This window comes from Colobus angolensis, unplaced genomic scaffold, assembly GCF_000951035.1.
Source record: "Colobus angolensis palliatus isolate OR3802 unplaced genomic scaffold, Cang.pa_1.0 Scaffold275, whole genome shotgun sequence".
In the NCBI taxonomy this organism is placed as follows: Eukaryota; Metazoa; Chordata; class Mammalia; order Primates; family Cercopithecidae; genus Colobus; species Colobus angolensis.
Genome location: NW_012115988.1, coordinates 3,110,195 through 3,127,806, shown reverse-complemented (window position 1 = coordinate 3,127,806; position 17,612 = coordinate 3,110,195). Strand labels below are relative to the sequence as shown.

At 37.0% G+C, this 17,612-nt stretch overlaps 1 protein-coding gene across 5 annotated transcripts in view; it reads right to left on the bottom strand.

Annotated features, from left to right (window-relative positions):
• Positions 1–17,612, bottom strand: part of NRCAM (neuronal cell adhesion molecule) — a 326,614-nt gene that overhangs the window by 161,703 nt on the left and 147,299 nt on the right. For all 5 annotated transcript variants that reach the window (XM_011948188.1, XM_011948189.1, XM_011948191.1 and 2 more), the window contains one exon: positions 15,084–15,161. The gene's annotated coding sequence lies outside the window, so the exon portion shown is untranslated. The remainder of the gene's footprint in view (positions 1–15,083; positions 15,162–17,612) is intronic.

Here is a 17,612-nt window from a genome sequence, read left to right as displayed (position 1 = left end):
CATCATTCATTCATTCATTTGTTCATTCAGCAAATTAAGTACCTATTACATGCCAGGCAGTGTTCTTGGTACTGGGATACATTCATGAACACAATAGACCAAAGTTTCTATCCTCACAAACCTTACATTCTAAAGGGAGGGAAACAAAAAAATAAACTGCAAATTATATAGTTTGTTAGGTAGTATTACAGAGAAAAAAAATAAAACAAAGGAGGGGGTACAGGGGTTCCAACATGTCAATGTGTGTGTGTGTTTGTGTGTATGCGCATGTATATGTGTGTATATGCACATGTATAATATACTTTCTCGCCACAGGTTCAGGAAATAACTCACCAGAAAATGATATCTGAGCAAAGACCAAAAGAAGAAGCACTGAGCCATGGGGACATGTGCAGGAAGAGTGTTCCAGACAGAGGGAGCCTCGGTGAAAGACCCTGTGGTGGGAGCGTCCTGGCTTGCTCATGGGGCATTAGGGAGGCCAGTCCACCGGGAGCAGAGTCAGGACAGGGCTTTGGCTTTGTACAAGCTTAATTAAGACAAAGAAACTGTAAAACACCCAGAATAAAACACTTTATAATCTGGAGATTATTAATAAAACTAAATATGGATTTAAATAAAATCCATGTTGCAAAGCTATACTTTATTACTAATCATATTAAAAGAAATAAGTACATATTTATCATGATCATCGTCTAGAAGGTGTTACTGAAATTATTATAATCTAAGCAGGTGGGGGATATATGAGGAGAATGTTTTACTGTGTGACAATGTAAGGGGCTCACAGGACAGGACTCCTCTATCCAAAACAAATACCTCCCCCCGCCAAAAAAAAAACACGGCCCTGTGCGGTGGCTCATGCCTGTAATACCAGCACTTTGGGAGGCTGAGGCGGGTGGATCACGAGGTCAGGAGATCAAGACCATCTTGGTTAACACGGTGAATCCCTGTCTCTACTAAAAATACAAAAAAAAAAAAAAAAAAAATTAGCCGGGCGTGGTGATGGACGCCTGTAGTCCCAGTTACTCGGGAGGCTGAGGCAGGAGAATGGCGTGAACTCAGGAGGCGGAGCTTGCAGTGAGCCGAGATTGTGCCACTGCACTCCAGTCTGGGCAACAGAGCAAGACTCCATCTCAAAAAAAAAAAAACAAAAAACCAAAACAACAACAACAACAACAACAAAACCCAAACCCTCCACATGGAATTCTACTGCTTGAATCTAATGATAGGATTTAAATTTTCCTTCCTTTGGCTCTCTTCAAGACTATTTATCTTCCAGATTCTTTTATTAAAACAGAAACACGGGGCCGGGCACGGTGGCTCATGCCTAATCCCAGCACTCTGGAAGGCCGAGGCGGGCAGATCACCTGAGGTCAGGAGTTCAACACCAGCCTGACCAACATGGTGAAACCCTGTCTCTACTAAAACTACAAAAATTAGCTTCGTCTGGTGGCGCATGTCTGTAATCCCAGCTGCTTGGGAGGCTGAGGCAGGAGAATCGCTTGAACCCAGGAGGCGGAGTTTGCAGTGAGCGGAGATCACACCACTGCACGCACTCCAGCTTGGGCCACAGAGGAAGACTCAATCTCCAAAAAAAAAAAGAAAAAAAAAAGTGAAAAAAACCAAAAACCCCAAAACAGTGGGTTAGGATGTGAAGGGGTCAGGAAAAGGAGTAAAAAGTCACATCAAAGCAGCTATCAGTAAATTTCTTCTGAGAAGTAGTAGTTACTGAGGTGCATTCGAAATCCTGTGTGAATAAAATGTGGCTCAAGTTCCTGGGTGACAGCTCTAGGAAAGAAGAGGTGGCATGGGGTGGGAATAAGGTATAAAAAGTGAGCTTTCATTACCACGATTTCTATTACTGTGGACAAAGGTCAGACCTGTGAGCAAACCACAATGACACTAAAGTCCAAGAATTTTTTTTTTTTTCAGATAGAATCAGTCAAATAAGAGATAAGAATACCCAATGTAATAGCAGGCAAGCATTCCTAACCATATTGTTTGGTCTAGAATTTTTTTTCTCTTTCTGTTTCACCTATTTATTCTCTACAATGCACACAAACATGGAATAGATATTTAGAGCCACATGTGCAATGTAACAACCTTGACAGTCTTAAGATTTATTATTTGATGTGAACGGGCAGCAGGGTAATAACTATGACTTCCATATGAGACCTTATTTGTCATGTACATATAGCACATTGACCAGAAGTCTCAAGGCCAAGTGCTACTCTTATGAACTAATTAAGCATTCTGGTGGGCACATTTTGTGTAAAAGCAGTGATATGGTGGTGAAGTACATGCACCCTGGAATTAGATTGCCTTGGTCTGAAGCCCTGCTCTACCATTTACTAGCTCCGTGTCCCTGAGCAATGTAATTAACACTGTACCTCAATTTCTTCATCTATAAAATGAGGATAATAACAAGTTACTGTTAGATTGAGATAAAACATGTGCAGTACTTAGAACATGTCTAGCACATGGTAAGCCTCAATAAATGGTGACTGCTATTATTACAGTAGAACGTATGGTTTTCAGACCAGGTATCACTAGGAATATCTAATCCTACTGTTAAGATATTACTGTCTATATGCAAATTTAATCCTTCCCCAAACTTCTGTTGACTTTTTTTTTTTTTTTTTTTAGTGAAGAGAGAAAAAACCCTGATATTGAAAAAATACTGCTTAGGGCATATTTTGATTATTCTCAATTGTTATTGTAATACTATGCTAATTTTACCTTATTAAATATTGAAGAAGGCCATTACCATTGGGAAGAAGTTAAAATATATTATATAAAATTAAACTAATTTATCTTTATGCAATAAAATGTTAGAGGACACCAGATGCTATTTTTATAATAAACATCTATTTTCTAAAAAGGTCATTATGTCATTCATACACCAATAAACAGAGAAGCAAAAGAGAAATGCATCCCTGGGTAAGTTGAGATCCTTCTAGAAAACATTTTACCTCCATGTTGTGCTAAACTAGGGACACTATTGAAAAGAATAAGTCAAATTTCCAAAGAAAAATGTCACATGTCTATCCTGTTGAGGCACATAGGCTAGGAGGAAATGTAAGGTAATAATAAAGGCATCAGGCAAAATTTGTATCTGATCTGGCTTTGCAACCTGGAATTTCTCCATTTTTTTTCTAATTTATTGTGACATTAAAATTATAGTGCTCATTTGGGGGCAGTAAAATATTTTATGTGTTAAGAGAAACTCAATCTTAGAAAAGATTATTTTTAAATTCAAATTTTTGATTAAAATATAATACTATCAACTCAGTAACAGAAAGCTTTTAAAAAAATTATGTTTTACTTTACATTTTGTTCAGGAAATAGAATTACATATCATTGAATCAAAGTTTTGTTAAAAATAACTCTTTAAAAAAAAAAACAGCAAACTACACAACATTCCTGTACTCTATAAATAGAAGTAAAACACTCCATTATAAGGAGGACCACTATGTAATACCAAAAAACAAAGAATAATTTTGATAATAAAATGAATTTCAATTGTAATGAACTCTCTACATAATCTGCAATGAATTCTGTATAATTTGAACAATTTTAAAATAGTGTTATTGTATATCTGAACAAAGATTTCCCATTCCCTTTACCAGGAAGATAGTTAAGGATAGACGATTAATGTAATTTCATTACAGATGCCAAAGTGTGTTATATGCCAGCCAGATTCAGAACAATGGCAAGCAAAATGTGGAAATGTTCTTTTCCACAGACAACATTTACAGAAATTAAAATAAGTATTAAATGGTTTTCCAGAAAATTGGTTCCATGACCTACACAGATCACTAATGATTTCTAGGACAACAGCAACTAATGAAGAATTGGTACCAGGCACCTGGGACGTCATTAGCACCAACAAGGCGTGACTGGTATGAGCTACAGAAGAAAACAGGCAGGGTGCCCCCATGACACCACCTGCATGACCTCTGGCCATCCCATCTCATGTTTCTGGGATAAATTTTTAAAGTGCCGACTCAGGTGTCTCAGATTTTTTTTCTTTTGCTTATCCTATGGACATCAGAAGTAGAAGGGAAATTAGATAATTTTCCTATTTTTGAAAAAAATATGGTTCTTTTCCATTTGATTGAATGGAAGATGAATGGATAGTGGTATGGGTTTTGATTAAAACATATCTAGGGACTCAAAATGAAAAATTTATGAATATAAATTATTTGGGCATTTAAAAGTATGATTTGGTGCATTAATTATGGTGAATTTGTGTATAAGTACATACGAATTCCCTCTGAGGCCAATATATCACTTTAGGACACTATTTCTGAGACTTGCGACTCAGCTTTGTACATACTCTAGGGTTAAATGCCTTTCATCATAATAAATATTAAATAATTATTAAGATGAAAATGTTTCACAGAAATACCACCTTAAACATTTGGCCTGTGTCTAACTGATCACCCTTTCTAAATAGTGACCAAAGTACAAAAAAAAAAAAACCCCACAAAAATATCAACAACAGAAACAATGCAGCTCTTTCCCCTTGTATTTCACTCAAAATTGTCTGCTTAGTAATAATGACATATTGTTCCATGTTATGGCTTCAAAAAATGTTTCCAGTGACCCTTGGGAATGCTATGTACTATTTTCTTTCATTTTTGCTCTTGGCAAAATTTTCTTCATTCAGATCACTCTTTGAGAAAATCATTTCAGTCTGAATTGTGTACATTCTAGGTCCCTCAGTTAATATGAGTTTTTGACCTTTTGGTTTCTACAGCCAGTTCTCTTGGAGATGACTGATGGCATGAATTCTGCTTGCATGGTGTCCCTAAAAAACCACTCCCCTTCTTCAAAAAAGTACACTAAATCTCAGGACAAACTGGGATGACCAGTTATCACCGCTGCCAACCCTGTTTTCTGAGTTCCAATTAAGATGTCCAACTGAGAACAAATATGTCTCAACTAAGATTGTATTCACAGAATGAAGGAACTAAAGTTCTGGGCAAATTTAAACAAAGTGACAGAAGGCAAGGAGCTACTGTCCTCCTCAAGGGGCAACCTGCTTGACTCCCAGCATCTCTGCCTACCATTCCCATGGCCTCACCTCTAGTTTTGGGATCTCAGTACAAATATATCTGGCAAAGCAATAATTTCCTAACTGCCTTCTCATCTTCTATGTCCTTTCACCAAATTTTCCTAAAATATAGATGCCAAATTAACCTTCTCAAAACAACATTGGGCATATATCACTTCTCACTCAAGAACTTAATGAGTTCATAACAACATAATTCAAACTCAGTATAGTGCATTCACAATTAGACATATTTTAAACAACAGATTCATCACAGTCCTCTCTGTCTTCCTCTTAAAAGCAACCCTTCTGTTGCATTTTATTTATTTTATTTTATTTTATTTTTTGAGACAGAGTATTGCTCTGTAACCCAGGCTGGAGGGCAGTGGCACCATCTCGGCTCATTGCAACCTCCACCTTCTGGGTTCAAGCAATTCTTGTGCCTCAGCCTCCCAAGTAGCTGGGATTACAGATGTGTGCCACCACACCCAGGTAATTTTTGTGTTTTTAGTAGAGATGGGATTTTGCTATGTTGGCCAGGCTGGTCTCGAACTCCTGACCTCAAGTGGTGTGCCCGCCTCAGCCTCCAAAAGTGCTGGGATTACAGGCATGAGCCACCGTGGCTGGCTGTTCTGCTACCTTTTCTATTCTGGTCAGTATTACCACCATATGTCCAATTTCTAATGGCAGAGATCAGGCCTTGCCTTTCTCATTCTTCATTCTCAGTTGGCAAATATACTGTGAACTGTCTCCTCTTAAGCCCCTCTGCTAGGACAGTGGCCCAGGCTCTATTGTTTCTTATCATCTCTAGCCTCCTACTGGTTTCCAGCTTCTGATTTCACCAGTACTCCAATCTATCCTACATACCTACATATAGCTGCTGGGCTATCTGTTCTAAACTCAGATCTGATCACGTTGACTCTTGTACTCAAAATCCTTAAGTGGAATCCCATAATCTATCCCAAATTCCTGGCCACAGATGACCTCTCCAACCTGTCTTCACAGCACCTCCAACTTCTCCACCTTCAATCACCTACCAAGGCACTTGGAGTGTATCTACTACATGGCTTTACATAGGATCTACTCGACCTCTGCTCTTCCAGAGCCTGGAATGTCCTTCTCCATATCTGCCTGGGGGATGTCCACCCATGTTTCATGTTCATTCTCAAGGATTTTCCTGATGCCTTCATGCGGAGTTGCTACATTTACCTTTATATCACGATTATACCTTTACATGTATATGTACATAATACATAGACATGTACATAATATATATGTATATTTTCATGTTTTTGTACTAATTACACCATATTGCAATTACTGTGCTGTATACACTTCATGTATAGTTTACTTGCTACTGTTTAGGAATGTCTGACACACAGTAGCTCACTTATGAATGAATGTATAAATGATTATTCATTCATGAAGAAAGGAGGGAAGAAAAGAACACCTCTCCAAAATTATTTTCAATCATTTCTTAGGTCTACTTGCTGCTTTAAACTGGTTTACTTGTTTTCTCCTTTACCATTCAAACACCATGCTTATCTCCCTCCCTGCTCAAGACATTGTGATTTTCCCCGCTGTAATTTCTACTCTTTCTAATTTTTCTAAACTACTTTTAGAATCATTCTTCCTTAATGATTAGTTAAAGTCCAAACCAAACACAAACCTTGGTTAGTCTCCCAGTACCTAGTGGTCACCACTCTTTTGAACTCCTAGAGCACTTTTGGCCTCTATAACACATTTATACATCAATAACGCTACTTCATGCTTTTCTTTTTTGATGTACATATGTGTGTATATGAGCAGTCAATTTATACATATACATCTGAATGAGTGTGATTCCCTGAAGAGCAAGAGCCGTATCTGGCTCTTTTTGTATTTTTATCACCTCTCTCAGTTCTCTGTTTATAACAAGCAAGAGATAATGTTTATTAATAAAGATGGCCACAAGACAGGCATTACATGTAGGTTCCATAAATTAGTATTTTATTTGTATCAATGAGATCCAAATGACTTCAGAATAAACCGTGATTTATTATCAATAAAATGTTGAGGTTCTAAGTTCAACTATAAACAATATTCCTACCACTCATTCAATGGTTACTAAGCATTTTTCTTATGAGGAACCACATTTGACCCATAACTGAGGGAAATCTGTTTTATAAAAGAAAGGCTTTCCACTGTGTACTCTTTCTAACAAAGGTCTTTCCATACCCTAAATATTGGCTTACTTACTGGATCAAGGCAGCTACATTACAAGAAAGAAAATAATTTGGACAGAATCAAGAAGTCTATTATAATGTAGGTATTTGAAATCTACCTCCTTGCTGAACTTGGAGATTGATCTACAGAAGAAAAATCTTAGCATCTAAAGGTCTGTTTTCAGGAAAATAAAAATGTCTATCAATCTACCATAAACCTGCTCTGGGTTATCAACAACCATCAATAGCACATGAGAAGACCCAGGGGAAAATTTAGGGTATGTTTTCCTTAGGGATGACTTCTGGTTTGGGTAGAATATATTTATTTTTCCTACTCCTCTATGGCAAGAAAGTTTCTCAGATACTTTTAAAAATATCCTAGTCAAATAACTTATTATTTTGCAAACCAAATCGATTTGAAGACTGTTTTGCATTAAAGAATATCTATAGTTGGATTCTCAGTAAGAGAAAAATGTTACATAATAGAGAAATATTTTACAGGACACTTGGAATGTAGATATATTTTCTAGGTCATTTGAATCATTTAAATATGGTACTTTTGTCTAGTCATATTTATCAAATTCCTTCTCAGTCTTTTTTTTTTGCCCCAGGGAACGAAGTCATTTAGGAAACTACATTAACTGCATCTTCTCTGTGCTTTTTGACAAAAGTAAATAAATAGAAATGTGCAGAAGCCATTTCCCCTGTGCTTCTTCTCCGTGTTGGACTCTCCTCTGCCTTCCATTCTCTTTTTTCATAACCTATTCCTCCTATGGCCTTTCCTTCCCCAAGCTAACAGCTTCTGTCAGCAGCTTTATTCAGTACAGTATCAAAAGCTTTGCAGAAAACCAGATTAATCGTGCTCACTGCTTCTCTTTGTTTACTGCTTCAATTCTTGCAGCATTCAAGGCAAACCAAGAAAATGCATGTCTAATTATACATGTATATTCCCTCTTAGATACTTTTTTGGTGCATTTTGCTTTTAAATAGATCATATAATTAAAAGCTATCTGAAAACTAATACATTTCAAATAAGATTAGTGTTTCCAAATATAGCTTCCAAATCAAACGTATTAAAATGATTTAAATACATATTCTGTGTACCTCAAGTTCCAAAACAGAAGTTTATGTATGCAAATGCAACAGAAATAATTCAACATTTTCCATTTTCCACAAATACTATCTATGAGGCAGATATAAATAACTATTTAAAAAAATAGTAAATTTTGGGGTTAATTGTTATTACTGAAATAACAGAAGTTACATATTCTGTGAACCTCAAAGCAGACCTTTGAATAGTCTTGTCACTGATATGTGTTAAAAGAATAAAGAATCTTCATTGAAGTCTTATTCTTAAAATATCAAAATGCTATCCTTCACCATTAATTTCATGCCAAGATTTAACAGCAATAAATATTGCAGACTTTACCACTTCTTTATACAATGGCTTCATACGATAATTTTTTATTATAAAATTCCCTCTTATTTTAGATGAATTTGTTTGCTTTGTTTTTCCCAACGTTAAATTTAATTTTCCTGAATAGCACGGATGGTTTCCAGTTAAAATACTATAGTGTGAGCCTCAAGGCACAGCAGGCAATGCCATCACCCCAGCACCACTGGGCCATTTCTTTTACGCCTGGACCCTCTCACATCCTTTTAGAACATGGATTTCTAATCCTTTTGGTCTTCTTGCTGAGAATTAAAAGGTCAGAAAGTTTTTAAAATAGCAGAATTCTTATGTCTCAAAGTACAAGTTACAAATTACAAAAACCTCCCACTTATCTTTCCCAAACCATTAGTTAGGTAGAACCACATCAAGGTAAGTCGTTCTGGAAACATGCTACGAAAAAAAACATGTTGTTTAATGAGAATTCAGAATACAGCAGGAGAAGTCACAACCTGGAATGAAGCAGAGTGGAAACAGAATTACCCTGGCTGGCCTGAAAGAAGTGGGTTTCCAACTGAGACTCCAAGTGTACCAAGTGTCTAAGGGGCAATCCATTTACACATCTCTTCTCATATTATTGAAGTGCAAACTGTGCTCCATAAGTATTTTCAGCTTGATTTCTTTACAAAACTTTTGAAAAGAACAAAAATAAATCCCTGGGTGGGATTATGCACAGGACAGAGAGATGCCACTAAGCCATGCCACCAAGCATTTGTGTTTATTAGAAGAGCATTCCTCCTATGAACATCATAGTTTATAGAGTCCCAATTAGATTATAATGTAGACACTTTTGTCAGATGATAATACGTCTGTAAAAAGTCTGCTAGATCTGTAGTTTTATTTATAAAGGCACTGGTGTGAAATACACACACAAAAGACCCATGTGCAAAACGGCTCATGTGAGGGAAGCAGCAGCCGGGGAGAAGGCATATCCAACACACCTCAGGTGCAGTGACGGCTTAAGGAGGCATCCCAGGAACACATTAATCAACACATTCAAGGAATGCATTAATCAACACTGCTACAACGGCTGGCATGCCCATTGTTTCACTGTAGCATGCTAAAGAGCACAGAGCAGCAATCTGAATGTGAATTTCCACCATGCTGCAAGAAACAAAACCCTTTTCAGGACTGGCTCCATGCACCATATCCTACTCAACTCTTTCAATAGAAATCATTCTCTCCTGTATTTGTGGTAGTTTATGAACTTGCTTTCTGCAACAGTCAACCAGAAACAAAGAATCTTTACAGACCAGCTAAGTTTGACAATAGCTGTAGAAATGCCTTCTGCAGATATGAAAACTTGAATCCATCCAAGAGATTTTTTTCTTTGCCTTACAAAATGAATGCTGTCATGAAAGGCAAAATAAAAGAAAACAAAGCAAAGCAAAAAAAAAAAAAAAATCTAAGCATCTATTTGTGTATGCAGTCAGTTGTGACAGCAACATACTGCATTACCAGCAGGGGCCTGGTCCTGGCCTCCTGCTCCATACTGGGTTTCATTTTCCTCCTGGGTAGTTCCCTAGATAACCCTCCTGTCAGGATTCGACTCCCTCCAAAAGCAGCCAGGGATGAAATGTCCAGATGCTGGAAGGAACAGACATGATAAAATACCCGCAGAACCTAGGCACACATGTCTACCTCTGTATAGAGTACCATGTGGACCTGAACACCTGAGGCCTTCCAGTATTCCTGCTGTGTCTCACTTCCAATTGTCCATACTTGGAGTATCTCACCCATTAGGTTATGTTGCACAATTAAAGTTCAATAAATGATGATTTTGGTGACAAGAATGCTAAATATAAAGATCCTAACTCTGGATGAATAAGGGATACCATTTATAACTACCATTTGGAATAAGCTTCCTCTCAGGGGGAGAATTATTTTAATAGAGGTTATACTTGCTGGGAACAAGAGCCACAGGCAGTGCCTCCTGCCTTTTGGTGGTACTGTTCTGGTCATTTCGATGAACCTCAAAATTAAAGTCTATGGGTCATGAATCTAGCCTTATTTCATCACGAGCTCTGATTCTAGTAATCCTAGAAAACAGTTAAGAACTACAAGCCAAAAGTGCAGCAAGGAAAACAAATCAAATCCAGTAAGTATATGCAAGAAGCTATTTGCAAAGGTCACTGCATTAGCCCTTTGGTGTATAAATGCTGAGTACTCTACATTTCGTGTACTGTAGTGACTTAGGCAGCCTTCTCTTTCCAGTTTCAAACCAGGTATTTCTCCCCACTAGACTACAAAGGGAGGAGAGGTGGGAACACACAAAAGTTGCAGGATTCCTTCTACTGACTACTAGCACCAATTATTGCTGACACAAAAACATAATGCCGCTGTTTTCATCACTGTCTCACCATGGCTTATCCTTACCCAGCTATCTCCCAAGAGAAAATGCTGATGTCTTTCTTCAAACACATTTCAACTGCTCTTTTGGAGCCTTCAGAAACAGCTATCAAACTGAGCAGCCCAGGGTGGTGGGAGTGGTGAGAAGGGGGATAAGGTGAGGTGTCCAGAGAAAAATGGCTGTGTCCCATAAGAATAATGAGGACAGGATGCAAGGGGCAGAAATGAGATGCCTAATCAATAAAGGCATCTCAATCATGGATGCCAAAAAAACTCACAGATAAATATCAGAAAATGTATAATTTAGCCTCCCTACAGAAACGTTGCACATTGGATTTAATATGCTTCCATCTGACCCCAGGACACAGGGCATTGCTCAGACTTCAAGTGGAAATGGAAAGCTGGGAAGTCGCCTGGGTTGAAAGAACAGAATGTTCTTCACTACACTGTTGTTTAGCTTCCAGGAATGCTGCATTTCAGTGGTAAGTAGTCATTCTGTGAAAAACTTCACCACGGTCACAATAGAGGGACTGTCCAAGTATGCTAATGTTTCAAGAGATGTCACTTAGTTGAAATCTGTGTCTTTCCTTCATGCTATGTCACAGTGAAGAGGGAGGAAGTTAATATGTATAAGAAAAGATTGTTCTAGTTTTCCAGATGACTACATATTGAATCAAACTTTATGAGTATAAAACAATAAAGAGGTAAGTATTTTTTACTTGGAGTTAGATCCCTGTCTTGGTTTTTGTAAGTTCTAGGCTTCCCAGGGTAACAGCTTTATTTATGAGCTTTTTATCTTTAGCTTCATAGGGCAAGTATTCTTTCTATGGGTGCTGTGTGTCTTCTTGATTTGACTGGTGTCAAGTAACATGAGAAAAAACTTCTCAGCTTTAAAATGATCCTGTAGGACAAAATTTTGATAGCTGTTTTTACTGTTCAATTGTATGAAAAATTGGCCAGGCATGGTGGCTCACGCCTGTAATCCCAGCACTTTGGGAGGCCAAGGTGTACAGATCACTTGAGGCCAGCAGCTCGAGACCAGCCTGGCAACATGGTGAAACCCTGTCTCCATTAAAAATACAAAAACTAGTCAAGCATGGTGGTATGCACCTGTAATTCTAGCTACTCATGAGGCTGAGGGACGAGAATCACTTGAATCTGGGAGGTGGAGGTTGCAGTGAGCTGAGATCGTGCCACTGCACTCCAACCTGGGTGACAAGCGAGACTCCGTCTCAAGAAAGAAATAAATTAAATAAATAAATAGTATTAAAATTGCATAACTATTAGGACTTTGTGATAAAATACAGGTTCACGTTTACAAATCAACTTAATTACAAGAGAAGTCTTTTTACTCTTACCAGTTTTACTATTATCTACTCAGAATGTAACTACCCTTCTCTTAAGATGTACGCATAACTTTAGCAACTTGGTATTGTAAAGTCCAAGGGAAAGAACGACTTTCAAGTCATCAACCAAAACAGTCAGCAAATGACTCCAACACCCTGTCGGGTTATTTTTCATACACAGCTTGCCAAATAGGAACACGATTTAAGGTGCAGCCTGGGCATTCTTCTTCCTCAGACTCCTTATGGTTACTACCAGGACCAAACTTACACAAATGTGGCCAGCAGAAAACTCACTTTATGAAGTGATTTCAGAGGCATCCTCTCTCCTCACTCTGGTTGATTATCAAAATGCCACCACTAGCAGCCTTGCATTTCAGCTCAAGGTTTTTGACCCAGGTAGAAGTCAGATTTCCCAGGGAGAGAATGTACACTTTAGGGTTAAAATGGCAAATGTGAGCAGTTTTTATGTGTGACACTGGATAAGGGCAGATAGAGGGCACCTCCCAAAGAGAAGGATGTGGGATGGGCCTGAGAGTTTGCAAACCACAGTCCACAATTCTTGCTGCATGCATTTTTTTGAACATCACAGCATGCCAGTGAATGTGGGAAAAACTACTGAAAACTCTAAGTAGCTATGAAAAAAAACTTATTTATTCTAATGTCAGAGGCCAAATACTTGAATAGCCTAGGGACATTCTGAGTATGTGTGCTTTAGAATTTTGGGAAGTTTCAGTCAGTCTTTGTGAGGCCAGGGAAACAAATTGGGAAGATTCAGCATTTAGTTTTGACAAGATTCAACCATTCATGAAACCAAAAAATGAGATATTTTAGTGGCTCTCACAGCACCTGACAACTAAAAGCTCTCTTGAGCCAATTAACAAAAGGCTAGCCAGAAAGACCAACAAGAAGTGTGTACTGAGAAAAGAAGAATACAGCCTTTTCACTTGTTGCTTTAGAAGACACAGATTTTCCATCAAATATCCTTCACACAATGGAAGAAAGAAAAAATAATGCATCCAGTGAGAAAAACTCCCTTAGAACTACCTGAGAGTGGGCTAGGAAATGGGAAAGCACCTGCTGTTTCCACCTTAAAAGGGCACCATGTACTTCGTCACGGTGGCCGCTGTTTTCCCTGCTCACCAGAAAACACCAGTTTTACAAATAAACTCCCACCCTCAGTGCCTTACTACCTCATAGATATCAGACAATATATTATCTACGAAAGAATTTTCCACACCTCACTGCTGATACTAGTATTGTATTGGTAAGCCACCATACTTAATATCGTTACTAGTAACTCCTAGTTTCTAACAACTGTAATTTGGTATATGTCCCTATCAGAATGGATGGTACTTACTATCACATTGCTTTACCTTGCAGGTGTTCTTTATGAAATAAGGACACTTGTAGAGGAGAGGGGTACATAAAAACTTTATAAAATAGGTCATTTTGCATCAACAAAGGGAGCTTTCTCTTAAAAGAGCCATTTGTACAAAATTAAGGCTGCTTTGGTATTGGTCATAATTACCTAACATCGATTTTGCTAGTCTCTGCTAATTTTCACTTTTCAGGGACTGTTCAAGCAGAACAAAATTTGTGCTATTTGATTTACAAAGCAACATTCTTATTTTCTAGGCTACTAATTTGAGGATTTCTGATGGTATTTTGAAACACTGTAAGAACTAGTCATATGAAGTCAGTTTCAATACAACACAATGGAAGCAAATTCAGCTGAGGCATGAATCATTTCCTCTCAATTACAAAAGGACATCTCAATGGATCAACCTAAGAATTCTCAAGAACAAGGGACAACATGCTCAAAGGATTTCACTATCTCAAAATCTTGTATACAATCTTCTTTCCTTAACTAAAATCCATGAGTTTATTTGTTAAATGAAATCAACAAGGTAAAGAACTGAATGTCTGAACAATCGTGCTCTTATAATTCCTTAAAAAAGCTATTATTGGTTGAGATACAGTTCTCTGAACTGTGTTCCAGATCTCCAAGTAAGATTATTTTTTCATCAAGTTCAGTACTATAATAGATGGCCTTTCAGAAGGCATCATAGGCCTAACAGGGTCCATTCTAGAGCTGATAATGCTGAATGGCACAAATAGGAATGGGGCGGACAGCGGGGTGGGAAATAAGAAATGGGGAAGGAATTTACAAAGCAGAAATCACATTTCAAAGTAACGTTTAAACTTTCAAAAGAGATATTTTTATTATTTGGACTCCATTGTGAGACAAGAAAAATCATTAATGGATGGTATACCCTCAGGAGACTTTTGATATATGATTGAATCAAAAAGAAAATTATTTTCTTATAAATGATTCCCTATAATTTTTAATCTTTAGTCCTTTTAGAAACATTTTTACTAGCAGTGCTTTTCCTCTGCTCTCTATTTTCTGGGCTTTATAATTCATGATTTAGTTAAACAAAAATCTTATTACTATGAAAGGACATGAGGGCTGGTTTTCTTCCCTATGTATTTGATCTATCTTCTTTGACACTGGTATGATTAATGTTTTTGCATCTATGTTTCTACTCTCTGTCTTTTATCATACTCTCCGGATTGAAAAGTATTAAATATGCCAATAATATTACAAAATCACATTATTTAATTTTATAATTCTCATCTTTAACTATGAATTCAAATGTTTTAAGAAGACAAACTCTCACCTTTGAAGAAGCTCCTCTTATCTGAAGAAGTTGTTCTTCCTTTTAATTCTTTAAACCGAAAGTCTTCTTAGCATTGCTCTGTGGGTTAAAAAGTGGGGGAAATGTTAACAAGACATTGATTGTCATCAATCACAGCAGACTCAATATATTAACTCCAACTGGCTCTCTGATGGGAAACACAATTAGAGAGAGCCCTGCAAGGAAGACAAATCATGACTAGATTTGCCAAAACATATCTCTGCTGGCTTCGATCAAAAGTGACAGCAGAGAAGTGACCAGAACTCTGGTGGACATCCCATTAAAGGATTCCAGCCTACAGAGTCACGTCTGATTCCTCTTTTCAGTTTAGAGGAATAAAGGGGCTTTTGTAATGTATCTATACAGTGTGGATAAAGTACTTCTTTGCTATGGGTTTATTATTATTATTTAAATTTTTTTAATTGGTAGCATAGGAATTTTTTAGGTTATGTTGGAAAGGCCTCAGGTTTTCAACAAGGGTCATAAATAGAAGCTGGGAACAGCCAAGATCTGAGGAGCAAGTTCCACCTGGGCTGTGACAAAGGCTCAGCAGTGGACAGCTCCCAAGTTCTGCAGTCTCCAACTCTCCTCCCATCAGCCTCAATGTTTCCTTTGCAAATAGTCCAGCTGAGAATTAGCCAGAGAAAGAGAGGAGGAATGGGGAGTAGAACAATCACAGCTGAGCGCATTAAGTTTCATTTTTTAAACAACCAATTCAGTGACACCCAAGGTTTCTAAGGGAGGATTTGTGTCTTTTTGAACTTTGGATTTCTGGGAACAGAAGTCATACTATCAACCTCTGAAAAACCCCTCAGAGAAGAGAAACAAGTGTCAATTGAGGAACTCTGGACTGCCCTCAAATATTAGGACAACTATAAAATCATTCTGCTAATGAAATAAAAGATGCTTAATAATCTCAGCTGGTTTTGCTCATATATGTGTTATAAAATATTTCCTGCATTAAGTTGCAAAAAATGTTAATTACATATAAAACCACACTTAATAGATTTTCATTGCATGTGAAGCAATGATAATTTATCAGGACAAAATATTAATATTGTGGAGGTTTGTAATTTTTCCTTAGAATTGGAACCAATTTTATAGTAATATTCAGTTTTCACTTTCTAAAAAACCCCCTAGAGTTGTGTAGGAGAGCATCTATGAGAATTTTAAGATATATCTACAATAACAACTCAATTCAGCAAACTTATATTGAGCACTTAATACACATCTGCCAGTTCACTGGATAGATCTAAACAAGAAACAAAATAAAATATAAATATTTCATGCTTCCTACCATGATGGATCTCAGTCCACATGCTGATGGATTCCTAAGTTTTAATAGTTCTCAGCATAATCCAATTCAGGGCAAAGTGCTCTAAAAAGTACAGATGTGTAATTCTGCATAACATGGTTCCATGGCATCATGTGGAAAAACTACTTCATCCTTGCTTGTATGTACTATTGATAGGGCACTGCTACATTTTTATCCTCCTTGTGGTGATGTAAACCCTGAAGCCTTTGGGAAGACCACCAAAAGACTGTATTAATTATATTACCACATCAGCAATTATGCCAAACATTTCTAGGAAATGACTTTTTGTTACATTCATTACTCTTATTTTGACAAATGTGTCAATGGCCTTTCATTACCCCAAAACACATTTAGGTCAAGAGAATAGGGTAATACATCATTGCTAAGGACTAATTTTCCAATAACCAGGTAACAATTTAATTTTTTAACCAAAATGCAATCAACTTACCCTATTAAATAAAACCAGTCCTGAGTCAAAAGGTCAAGATAAGATTTGATGCATTTTTAAAGTAGACTTCAGAAAAGACAGATAACATCTACGTGAAAAATGTAAGAAACCCAAAGGCCACAGTACACATAACAAACCCATTACAATAATAGTAATTCAATAACATATAGCACTAAAAATTCAAATAATTCTGAAAAGTGAATACTTGACTTAGCCACATACAGAAAAATAAAATAATAAACTTCCTGTTTCAGAGTAAATTGCTATGGATTGGGATACATTTTTTGCAGAACTTTTTCAGTGGAGAGAGAGTTGTTTGGTTTTAAAATGAGAATTCATAACATTCAATACAACTGAAAATCTGCTATTACAAGCAGTATTAGGTAAAAAGTATCAGCAGGAAAAAATTGTAAAATCTCATTTGGCTTATACTTTTTAGTTCAACTCTAAAGGTATTAGAGATGTTTACTCTGGTTCTTGTGAGGCTGATTTCTAAAAACTGGCCTCCTTAACAATACAGTAAAGGTTAGATCACATTAAGATATCAAGCCTTTGACCACCCCCCACCACTCCAGTCAATTCTGTCCTGTTTACATTCTTCAAAATAAATACAGCTGAGAAATAGTTTTCAGAACATCAATTCTAAAAACTTTATATGCAAGAATATATTTATATATTTGCACAAGTATGTATTTGTGCAACATGCAAAACTGTTCTGCCTTTTATCATTATAAATTTATATTTATAA